Source organism: Chamaea fasciata, unplaced genomic scaffold (genome assembly GCF_029207755.1).
Source record: "Chamaea fasciata isolate MVZ Bird 193981 ecotype frontalis unplaced genomic scaffold, bChaFas1.0.hap1 SCAF_3, whole genome shotgun sequence".
Classification (NCBI taxonomy): Eukaryota; Metazoa; Chordata; class Aves; order Passeriformes; family Sylviidae; genus Chamaea; species Chamaea fasciata.
This window is the reverse complement of record NW_027094088.1, coordinates 99,286,440-99,296,662: the sequence shown is the minus strand read 5'-3', so window position 1 is coordinate 99,296,662 and position 10,223 is coordinate 99,286,440.

Genomic DNA, 10,223 nt, shown 5'->3' with positions numbered 1-10,223 from the left:
AGCTCAGCACAGATTCCAGCTCAAAAGCAGCTTTGGAAAGCAACCTGTACCCCATGCAAGACACATCTCTTCCCTGGCTGCAGTCCTGACCCCCCAGCCCCACATCCCTTATGATGAGACCTGATGTCTCCAGCTCCATGCAGTGAAAACACAGGCACATGATAACTTGGGCATGAAGTGTTTCCTAAGGTCACTGTCCAGAAAAGAGATGAGACTGCTACACAGATGCTTGTCCTATCATCTCCTCTCGGCAGAGCTCATGGGTGCTTGGCTGCAAAGTTAATGAGTACAGGCACAGAGCTCAGAACAGCAAGGCTGCAAAGGGGAGAGGAGAGGAGAGAGGGCGCAGAGGATCTGCCCTGTTTGGACTTCTTAAGCCAGTCCAACAATGCCATGATCCTTTTTGGCATTCTCTGGGCACTGCCTGAAGGGGAATGAGACTTCACGCAGATTAGCAGACCGGACGCACACAAAGAGGGGAGCAGAAACAGAAGAGACCAGAGCTCCTTTCCTTCTTCCTTCTGGTCTTCCTGAAATTCATGCACTCTGGTGCCTTTTTTTTTTTTTTTTTTTTTTTTTTTAAGAAATAATATTAAAATGGCCCAAGCTCCTGCCAGCAGCTGCCCTGCCCTGAGCAGAACACACTCTCCCTGTCTTGTGCTGGCAGATATCAAAACACTTTGCAAAGGAAATACCAGAGGTGGAGATAAGCACTGGGTTAAATTCACCCCCACTATATTCAGGTTTCCATTCTCCATATCACCTCCTCCTCTTTCCCTAGCTGATGGCCCATTAATCTTAAAACCCAGAGAAAGATGTGCCACTGGAAGAAAGCAGCTTGCTAGCCAAGCTGAGCAGACTTCAGCCACACCACCTGGAAAGAAAGGGCACTATAGGACTGCTGCCATCACACTGCTTCCACAGAAAAAAAAAACACTTCTCAGTACTCTGAAAATAATCTAGAGCAATAACCTTAGAACTCAGAGAAAGTTGCGCTATGGGAAGACAGCAAAAGGAATTAAGGTCATCACTGTTTTCCTAGGTGCCTGTCATCACCAGGAATCAGTTAACCACCAAGAAATTATTATTCACATGGACATTGAAATGCTGAGAGGAATGATCATCAGATGAGAGCCAAGAGCAGGCCTTTGTCTCCCACAGTAGTGCTAATGGTTAGGGAAAATACACTTTAACTTCTGGCCAAGTATTTCCTGCTCCCACCATTGCCAGGAGGAAAAGGTGCCTTTTCCCAACACCTTTTCCTAATGTGCTCACACTGGTTTCATATAGAAGCACTAATAAAAGGGGAAGATGTCAGGGATTGTGAGGAACATAGACTCACAACTGCTTCATTTTTCAAATCAGTCCAACTGAGTGCAGCCACAAATCATACAAAGTTTTGTTAAATAGAGAAGAAAGCTGTATTGAGCTGGCCTGGCAAGCACAGGATGAGCAACCATGGCTCAGAATTTTATCACCTCTCAGTGGGGCTAAGCTGGCTTGGCTCCCATTGATTGTGGAGAGAGGTGAGCAGCTATCATCTGCTCTGATGAGGCTGAACAGAAGTAGAGCAAAACCAGACATATTTAGCAACAGGGCATTGATACAAGAATCTGATGATGTAAAGAGTAACCACCACCCTGCTGTCAAACCAAAAAAAGCATATGGCTGCCTGCCTTGAGCATGGTCCAGGCCTCAAGGGGCACAGGACAGACATCAGCACCTCCCTCCACAACCCTTACTCAGCCTCCAGAGTCAGCTGGGGCTTTTGATTCTAATTTCATGGTGTGAACCTGGACTTTAGTGAGTGAAGTGCAGTGCCCCTGCAATCTACAGCTTGGCAAGTGGATGTGAGAGGTGGGAACAAACCATTGCTAACTTACAGAGGTGGTGAGGTGAGATGTGAGAAAACACTGCAAAGCACCACTCCTTTAGCTATTAACTAATCTGAGCCAGCTAAATTCAGGGCAGGGCCTAAAAGCTGCCCTGCCTGTTGCTGCTGAGGCAGGAGGAGGCACATCCCCGCTGCGCCAGGCACACGGATGCTCTGCTTGCACACAGCCTGTGTGTGCAACACAACACCACCCACGCTGGGAGCAGCCGGCAGGCTGCAAACCTCTGAGCTCCTTCTGAAGTGCCAGGCAGTAGCTTGCCCTGCGGGCTGGGAATTCTGTACCCAGCACAGAAGCAGCAGCCAGCACCTCAGGGGCTCTGGCACAGGTCTCCAGTTGGCAAGGCTGAGGAGCGACCTTGCAAACTGAGTCTCATCCTCGATCTCCTGCCACTCCCCAGGCTGCAACCACAGCCTCATCAGGGGTTACGAGTATCACAGAGGGGAACAGCCTTCAAAACTGGGTGGCCAAAGCCAAATCACCCCACAAAAGCAGTCAGCAGCACTGTTAACTCACAGGGGACCAGGGCCTGGCAGGGAGGACAGAGTCATGCAAAAGTAAATGCTGCTGAACTGGTCAGCCCTCTCCATCCCCTCTTTTGAGCTCCGAGATGTAATCCAGGCTGTGTGTCAGGGACAGTGCTGCACAAAGGACATCCTGGGTACCATCAGTGACACGTCCTGGTGGTAAACAGTGGGTTTCCCAGACATGCACCACTGTCGCTGCCAGGTTTTCATCCTCCCTCAGTGCCTGATATTGACTGAAGAAGTAGGACATTTCCACATACATCTGTGTTTTGAACTGTGTCGTGTCAGAGATGAAAGCACTGCTGGCTGCACCCCTGGGGTCTACTCATAACTCCAAAAGGTGACACAATAGATGCTCGTGTTTGAGAGGTGCTCATAAAAATCACCATCTGCTGAGGTAACAGAAAACAGTGACTTCTGTCACCAAATTGAACAAACGTTTCCCTGCCCTGTGTTATCTCCTTTTCACAGGCTCCCCTCAATGCCATTTTATGAGCATATTTTCAGACAGCTTCTCACTGTTAGCTTGAGCCAGTTCAATTTCTTATAACACTGTATAACCAGTTAGGGCTGTTTTACATGGAATTTGGGTTTAGCAAAAGAAAAAACACGGTGAAGTTGGGGGGTTTTGTTGGGTTTCCTGGACCTAAACCCACATTAGCCTCTAGGCAGTGAGCTAGAAAAAGCCCCCATGTTTCTAATCTAGAAAAGCTCCCTGGTCTCTATTAAGCAGTAAATGGCTGATTTATTCGCCAGGAGGATGGTGGAGGGGTTTTCACTCACAATCCTTTCAAGATGATTATTATTCTACTTAAAATGCCTTCCAATGTCTGCTTTTGAGTCTAATCCATGTTAAACAAGAGCTGGGAGAAAGCTTTCTCTGCTGAGCTAACAGAAGCTTTGTTTCAAACTCAAATAACTTCTTTATGGGAAGCCCTTCTGAAAATAGTGTGAAACAAACATTGGTGGGGAAAAAAAAAAAGGAAAGAGAAGAACAAATCATAGCTTTCTTTTTCTCAAATTAGATCTCTGCTACTACAGTTACCCTCTGTGTTGTGAAGAGTCCTTCTTTGTGATCCCCCTTAGCTGAGGCCATGAGCAAATCCCAATCCTACATGCATTTATTAACAGGCTCAGGTATTTAAGGGTTAAAAGGCTCACTTATGATAAGATGAAAATTAAGTATGTTGAGATTGCAAAAGAGCAACAGCTTGCTTAGAAATGCCTGTACTCAATAGCCAAAACTAACAGCCATCAAACAACTATTTTAAAAGACCAGATATTTCCTTTTTCCCATTTTTAAAATGAAACTAGATGAGAAGCAATTGAAATATTCAGTAAAAAGCCAGTCAATTCTAGCTTCTGTTTGTAATATAATGTAGATTACTAAGATGTTGGTTCCGTATGATTAAGAGTATTTAAGATAAAATCTATGAAATAGCCACATCATAAATTCACATCGAAATCTGAATATTACCAAAAAAGTTTAAGAAAGCTAAATAAAAAATCAAAGTACTAAGAATTTCTCATGTCTCACCAGGTGATATAAATTTAGTTCTCCCTTATAAAAAGTTACTGAATTCAACTTTAAAAAGGTCTTTGTTCCCCTTGTGTCTTAAATGACAATTTAAGGATACATTTCTAAAAGCAGCACACTCTAAAAGTCATTGCATGACTCTTCTAATAAAACCAAGGTAACCTTGGTACAACATTAAAGCAGTCAGTGTTAATGGATTACAGACTTTTAAGCAATCCTGCTGCAGAGGCATCCAAGGCACTGCAGGAATGTGGTGGTGTTTCCCTGCACCAGGTTTCGGTCCAGGACTTCTCCATCTCAGTAGGTGGCAGATCATTCAGATTATGGCCTGTTTGGATTGCTCCTGCCATGGAGAGCTAGAAACACTGCAAAAAGCAGGCAGAGACAGTGACTGAGGCTGAGGGAGAGCAATCCATGCCAGTCACACCACAGGGTGAGCCAGGGATGAGCAAGTTCCTCTTAGATGGGTGCAGGAGGCATCACCACTCAGTCACAGAGGGACAGACACAAGTGCACAGGAGGGCCTGGTGCTTGGCATGCTCTGCCTGTACTTTGTGAGTGTGGTCTAGCATGTGGGTGCATCCCCCAAACATCAGTTCTGGGGCGTGGACATTTCTGAGACCACTGAGTGGCCAGGAGCTGCACAGCTTAAAACCTGTCTTCAGTGGGCCCAGCAGGACCCATTCTGCTGGGTGCTGAGTTTAGATACAAGGAGCACATACCTGAAAAAAAGAAAGATAAATTCAGTCACAGAGCCAGTTAACAGGAGAATGAAGAATAAAATCTGATCTTCTCCCTCCAAGGCAAAGACCCATTGCCAATGGTTCCCATTGTATGTTTTCCACAGACCCCAAGAACCTTCACACTATTTCAACAGATCTTCAAAAATCAGCAAAAGCTATTGTCACAACAGGCTGAGGCTCACACCTCTAAGCATCCTTTGGGGACCCCTCACTTCAAAAGAGAACACAAAGATCTGCTGCATTCAACCCAACAGTTCTTGAATCACTGCCAACTGTTGAGCAAAGGCTCGTTATGATTCTGTGGACTGACTCAGCTAAACGCAGCATGGCATTACATTGCCTTATGGGAAATGAGCCACCATCAGCACAAAGGAAGTCCAGCACAAGGTTTTATACCATACAATTTATTATTTCCATCCTTATTACACCAAGGTGTCAAACGAGATCCTGAAGATGCAATGGCAGCAGTTAGCATGCTAATGGCTGCACTCATTTTCAGCATCCTACAAACCACTCAGACTGGGGAAAAAATTGCAGCCTGCTTTGGTGTTAGCACTTTGCAATTAAATCCTCGCCTTTCCCTCTCTTGCTTGGAGCACTGTCTTGCTAGAAATAGTACAGCCACGCCTGGCTTCCCACTTTTCTCACATCTTTATTATTCCAGCAGGCTGGGGCCACTTGGTTTGTGAGGGCCAGCAATTCATAAGCCCTTACCTTGCTCTGTGGAAAGCAAGGTATCATTTCATGATAGCACAAAACTCACACTGGCACTGCTTTGTTATACACAGGCTTTGGAGCTTTGCAGGGAAATCCATTAACCATGTGCATTTAGAGGAGACACAATTACTCTGCCTGTAACTGCACCTCGGTGAGTCATCCTGCAGCAACACCACGGACATTCACTAACAATCACCACTCTGAGCCTCCATAAGGCAAAATGTGATGTCTCTTCACTCAGTTGTGCAGCACATTGCCACAAGGAAAGTGAAGGCAGCTTCTTCCACAGACTTCGTAACTGCAGTTGCAAAAAAAAGAAAAAAAAAATCCCCCCCAAAAACCCAACAACAACAACCACCAAAAAAAAAAAACAACACACACACACACAAAACTCTTAATTAAATAAGTTACTTCAAAACGAAGATCTACCCACATTAGCAGGAGAATTAGCATTAAGTTCTTTTGGGGATGAGGGAAGTGTTTATACCAGCCAACAAAGCTTCTCTGAGCTTTCTGCTTTGCCCATACAGAGAGGAGGTAACCACATCCACCCCCAAGAGTGGCCAGAAAGGTTCATTAACTGGTGGTCACACATTTTCACAGGGAAGCCATGTGTTTACAGTTTCATTTTGTCATAATTAGGGTCACATACTAAAGCAGTGTCTCCAGGACTTTAATACCTCATTTGTGTAAGGGGCATTTCACAAAACTCAGAAAAAAAAAAAAATCCTGGCTATTAAGCAACCTATTATACCCACATCCATACACTCATGCCTTACAGATGCCCCGACATGTCTCAGAAGAAGCAGGTAGTAGGCAAAAGCTTTACTTGCTCATGACTCAATGGCATTAAACCAATTTTAACTAACTCTCTGATGCAGGGATCACTATTTGCTCCACTGCTAAAAAAAAAAAAAAAAAAAAAAAAAAAAAAAAAAAAAAAAAAAGTTTTGCCTTCATTGAAAACAAGCCTGGTTCAGGTGGCTATCTGAACACAAAAATGGAGGGAAAGCAGATGGATTGCTGTCCTCTGGGCTAAACCAAATATACTTTTCAGGACTGGTCAACAGAGATTACAAAGCTGTGCTGTTCATTGTGTAACCTGAGCTGTGACTTCGCTGCAATTGTCACTGACCCCAGGGTGAGGCATTGGTCCCTCTCGAGCCCAAGGCACCTGAGCAGATGTGACAATGAGCTTCCATATGGTCTGTTAATGAAGGTCACTAAAGGCTTTTAGCAGATACATGTTTTGATATCTCTTGTACAAAACCATGTTTCCATTTCATCACTGTCAAATGGTATTTGAGTGTTAATACCTAGAAATATCAGAGGCACTTCACCTCCTTCTTCTGGGAATTTCACCCTCTGTTTTGAAAACACAGACTTGACTTCATGCCCTGCTGAAGTGTTGCTGACATTTCCTGACATCCTGGAGCTGGCTAAACAGGGACAAGAGCCTAGAGGAAGAAAAGGAAAGATTTTAGCAGAGATGATGTCCTGGTGGTATTATACACAGATATTTAAAATCAAGGGCATAAAAGGGTTATTTAAGGTCATGGCTGGGGTCACAGTAATAAACAGTTCAGGCCTGCAGAAAATCAGAGTAATGGCAGAAGAAACTCACATGTGAGATTAAAGGAAATTAGTATATCTTGTGACAGATTCCATAATTTTGTTTGAAATTATTTTTCTATGCAGAGCATTTCTGCTTCCTGTGGTCTGCCCCCATAAAATACCCTCATCTCCCCTGGTCTACTTAGGCTTTCAACTTTCAGCTACACATAGGTGACAAATCCACCAAGTCTATAATTTATGCACATGTGTATCTACCTTCAACTTTCCATCATCTCCAGAGGAGATTCAGAGGGTCCATCTGTGCATGTAAATAAGGCTGGGCAGGACTTGTCTACAACCAGGGGCCACCTGCCACAGCCTGGACACCTCTCTACAGCTCCATTCTCCTCACACCAGTCTCCAGTCTAAGAGCAAAGCTGACCTCCCCAACACCTGTGGAGGCCAAGGAAAGGATGGACATTTTGAGAGAATAATAACTGATGGATCTGGACACAAAAATTAGTGTTAGGAGTAATCCTGAGCAAAGAACCTGAGCATTTCAGTGGCCTCTGTAGGAAACATGAAAAACGCAGCACCACTATTGAGCTCAATAGTTTCTACTCATCAGGAACTGGGTTGTGTGCTGTTTTCCCCCTGTGCAGACAGGCTGTATGCACAATACACCCTCCTCTCCAGGTGGAATGTGATTGCCCAAGAAATCCCAGAGTTGGACTTGGTGGTCCTCATTGATCCCTTCCAACTCAGGATATTCTGATTCTGATTCAAGTCATGGGCTGGTGTCAGTGCTCTACTCAATCACAACACTCATTACTCTTCCCAGAGGAGCTCAGCAACAGGACAAGAGCCACACACTGGAACAAGGGAAATGAGTTTTTACTGTGAATGTGATCAGGCATGGAGTAAGCTTCCCAGAAAGGATGCGGTGTCTCCATCTTTGGAGATACTTAAAAGTGGACAAAACCCTGAGCAGCACAATCTGGCTGGCCAGGCATTAAATGGAGGGTTGGACTAGAGACCTTCCAGGGGTGACATCTCTAGGATATCTCAAATGGTTCTGTTTTCCCATGTGGAGATTCAGTTTGCTGGAGTCTCTGCTCCTCCATGAGCTGAAAAAGTCTTCCTTGCCAGCAGTACCAATTTGCCCATCTCCATTCCTAGTGAAGCTACTCCATGTTTGCAGATGTCAGAAGGGTTTACAAAACCCAAACCCTTGGATCTGTGACCCATATTTCTGGGGAGTTCAAGGGAACAATCCTATGTCTCCTCCTTCCCCTTTTAATTCCCAGCAGCACAAAGATGAAAGCAATGCCAATCCCTGAGCTCTCATACCTCAGGCCTGCCTTCTGGAAAAGCACAGCTTGACAGTTTTAACTACATGCTGAAAGGTACTTTGTACATTAGCTACAGTCTGTACAGGTGAGCGTTTTTATAAAGGAAATGCTTTTTACAACTTCCTTGCCATTAATCCTTTCAGATGTGCAATACCAAAAATTGTACAAGTTCTTTCAACTAGAAGAATGCTAAGGCTTCCCCTGAGGTAAAAGCACCCAATTTTGCACATTAAAGACAGGGTAGATGAAAGGAAGGTCTCTTCACAAGTGGTCTCATCCTGTTGACTCCACCATTCACAGATAAAACCCTGGGAAGCCCTGCCCTGCCTCTCCCTCAGGCCACCCAGCTCCAGTCCCACCTCTGCTCCATCCAGGAGATGGATATGCTCTATCACAGGCCAGCTTCAGAAATCTTTTTAACAAACCCACCTTGTCTCTGGGACTGGTTAGGACACACCAGTTTGCCAGCACCAGGATAGGTCATGCATACCATGGAGGCCCCAGGGAGAATCCCAGCACAGCCATCAGAACGTTATTCCATGGCCTGTGACATAAAACCCAGCATTACCCAAATGCATGTTTTCATCCCAGGTCATCTGTGAGGCATGGATGTAGCTCAAGTCTGAAGTGGGCTAAGGGCAGAGGGACTGCCAGCACAGCCCAGCCCTCAAGGGACAGGAGGTCAACCAATTTAACAGTGTCTCAAGTCACAGGAGTTTTAAATTTACCCTTGACTCTGCCTCTCTTGCAGGATTCCAGGCTCTCAGGCTGGAACAGAAAGCAAAGGTGTGGGTGTCTGAGAAGAGATGTCCCTGGTCACAGACATCTGCGAAGCTCAACTTGGAAAAGTGGACCAACAGCAATGCTGGATGTCACAGCTGCCTTTTGCTCTCTGGACAAAGCATCATGAGGCTGCAGCAAATCTGTGCTGGGCAAGCAGCTGGGGAAGTGTTCCTGTAGCCCCTTGCCTTCTTCCAGGCTGGGACAGGGCAAAAGCCACAGGAGAACTGGGTGCTGTCCAGGCAGCAAAACAGTTTCTGCTGTACAAAGCCAGGCCCGTCACCTGCCTGCTTCCCTATTCCCTGCCTGGTGTCACCCCAGGCTTGTGCAGGTCTGCTGAGGTCCAAGCCCAGCAGCCCCTGTAACTCTGCTCAAGTCTGGGATTTAGTGCTGTAGCTGAAATCCTGTAGCCTGCCAAACACTGGGAAAGTCAGCCTGTCCAAGGTCACCCAGTCTTCACAAACTTCAACCCTGTCCTCACTGAGGGTGAGAAAAAGTCTTCACAAACCTGGAACAAGAACAAAGTTTCTGCAGGAAGGGGAGGTTCATCTCTTGCTGATTAGTTTCACACACCCACAGAATCTCTGCAGAGCTCTCCTGCTTCCTTACCCTCTTGTGTTTACCCAACAGAGTTAGAGCCAGCCATCTCTACGGGCCACCCACCGTGAATACCGGGACAAAGAGAGGAGAAAGACATGACCAGGAGCCTCAGCAGGACACCCAGCAGGGCTCTCTGCAGGAGAGCAGCCCGCCGGGGATGGAGCAGAGGTGTGGAGTCTACAGGGGATCCCTCTTAAGAGATATGCTGGCCTTGGGAGTCACAGTGGGAAAGGCCAGGAGAAAGTCAGAACTGAAAAAAGCAAGCTGGGACAAACTCAAAGGGGCTGAGTGGAGTCAAGGGTGGCATTTATGCTACTGATGATGTGAGAACACCACGAAGACAGCTTGAGTCATCCCCACTTTGGTAACTGCATCCATCCTGCGGCCACTCACTGACTGGAATTTGCAGCTTGAGTAGTAAGTCACTCCTGGGAACACAGCACTACCAGGTGGACACCAGCTCATCAACCTTGTGCTGTGTCTTACCTGCTGTGGAGCTTCCCCCCCTTCACTGCAGCTGA